Source organism: Montipora foliosa, chromosome 8, assembly GCF_036669935.1.
Source record: "Montipora foliosa isolate CH-2021 chromosome 8, ASM3666993v2, whole genome shotgun sequence".
Lineage (NCBI taxonomy): Eukaryota > Metazoa > Cnidaria > Anthozoa > Scleractinia > Acroporidae > Montipora > Montipora foliosa.
Genome location: NC_090876.1, coordinates 32,099,523 through 32,102,022, shown reverse-complemented (window position 1 = coordinate 32,102,022; position 2,500 = coordinate 32,099,523). Strand labels below are relative to the sequence as shown.

Below are 2,500 nucleotides of genomic sequence, written 5' to 3'. Positions count from 1 at the left end.
ATGCAATGTCCAACTTCTCAAAACTTAAAATAATGAAATTCATCTCATCATGCTGTTAAACTTAACACAAGCTTTTAAAATTATTCAATTGATGTGTAAACTCAACAAACTTTTCTTTTTCTTTATTTCTTGCAGGTACATGTTTTACATGTTAATCTCTTTTAAGAAAACAACTTTAGTTAACACTGTCAACATGTAATTCCTCTTTTTGTTTCGTGGAAATTATGACTATATCCCACAGAAATGATCAAAATGGTTTTAACTTCTTTATATTGTCTCTTGAAGAAGTCTTGAGGTTGCCCAAAGCTTTCACATATCCCCGATGCAACAGTGCTTGTGCCACACAATGTACCAACTCGTTTTTCTCTTTTGGAACATTTGTAATACTGAGTTCCTTGGCAGAAGAATAGAGTTGACTCGTTGGAATATCTGTTAGGCGTATAGATCGTTTTCACCTGACGTCGCAGCTAGTTATGCAGAGGCACGTAAACGGGAAGTCAGCCATGCTGGTGGACAACCCGGTGGTCACTTGAGATCAAAATAAGAGGATTTGGCGGGATTGTGGTCGTCTTTGCTAAAATCCTATCAGTCTTTTGAGCTTATATTGCTATCAAATGGGTTATATTTGTGCGGTGAAGAATTGCAGACACAATAGTGCCAGAGACAAAGGAAAATGTAAAATTTCCAGGTTTCCAGCTATAATAAAAACAAGGGAGTAGAAATACGTAAATTAAGTGAGGCTTGGTGACGATGATGGTTGACGAATATTTACAGAAAGAAGTTTGACGACAAGAGAGCTGAAAACAATCGTGTTTGTAGCAATCACTTTATTTCAGGTTAGTATAAATCGTTTTGTAAAACTGTGGCAAAACAATGTAATAAGGAGGATTAATGAATTTTATTTTGTTTTTCACAGGAAGGCATGCGGATATTCTGGACACAACAAACCCCGACTAGGCACCTTGTATAAACCTTGGTCATGTAAACATTAAAAACGTTTCGCTGGCTGTTGCTCGAAATGATCATTGTCAAAATAGAAAAGAAGCGAAAATACACTGAGATGGCTGCTGCTAATAGTACTGAAGACAGTTGTGAGCGCATTTTCAAAAAAGCGCTGATTCAGGAGCATCTGGAAGTGGGAAATGTACACCAAACTTAATTATACCACAGTTCCTCCCTCTTTTCTTCTTTTCTGAGCAATATTTGAAGCGTGTGTCTATGACTTAATTGCGATTGATATATACATATACATATACATATACATATACAGTGGTGTAATTTCTTCATTTTTCGTTTAGCCACAACTCTTGGTTTTTTTTTCTTTTCATTGAGTACAAGTAATTTTTCAGCAGCTTCAGCTTCCGCAAGTGACACCAATCTTGCTGATGTTAATGATGATGACCATGATGACAATAACAAATATTGTCAAACAGAAGAATTACTTACTGCTAAAGGATACTGTTACGGTCATGCAATATATTAGTGATTAGCTCAGTAATAACAAGGTACAATTTCCATCTGTTCAACTAACTGAGAAGGGCTTTAGAGATAATGATGACAAAACCAATTTTACACAATCTGATTGCCCCTCACATTAAGAGAAACTGACAAAATGCTCTGTGTCAGTTTCAAGAGCTTCTTTTAGTTTTAATAAGATTAAAGTTTAATTCCCCATTACAAGATTTAGCTTTTCATTTTAACATATCTGTGCCAACTGTGCACAGAATATTTGATAGATGGACACATGTAATGAGTATTAGGCTTAAATTTCTTATTAACTGGCAAGAGTAGACGGACCTTCAAGCCACAATGCCGGAACTTTTTCAATGTAATATTGGCAAAAGCGTTGCTGTCATAATCGACTGTATTCGAGATATTTATAGAAAGAGCATCCAGCCTAATCGCAAGAGCAATGACATGGACTAATTATAAACATCATAATACTGTGAAGTCTCTTATAGACATAACACCACAAGGTGTTATCTCATTTATATCAAAGGCATGGGGTGACTGAGTAAGTGATAAATATCTCACAGAAAATTCTGGTTTGTTAAGGAAGCTTTACCTGGAGATGTAGTACTAGCTGACAGGGGATTTGACATAGCTGACAGTATTGGTTTTCACCAAGCTTCTCTTCATATGCCAGCTTTTACCAAAGGAAAGAACAGCTGTCTGCAGAGGAAGTGGAGGAAACCCGGAAAATCGCCAACGTCTGCATACACGTTGAAAGAGTTATTGGTCTTGTGCGCACAAAGTACACTATATTAGAGGGAATACTGCCCATTCAGTATAGTGACAGCCCGCAGAGGTGACAGTTTACCCCCAATAGACAAAATTGCTATAATATGTTGTGCCCTTACTAATTTATCTGAATCTATTGTTCCTTTTGGTTGAGCTTTTCAGACTACAGTAGGGACTGTTCCCAAGAAATATGAATACTATCTGCTAAAATACAAGGGACAAAGTTGTGTTATACCCAGAGACATTGTATCAAAGTTAG

The 2,500-nt window shown here is 36.6% G+C and overlaps 1 pseudogene; it reads left to right on the top strand.

Moving 5' to 3' along the window:
• The first annotated feature begins 754 nt into the window (after positions 1 to 754).
• LOC137968641 (uncharacterized) lies at positions 755 to 1,926 on the top strand (annotated as a pseudogene).
• The last annotated feature ends 574 nt before the right edge of the window (positions 1,927 to 2,500 follow it).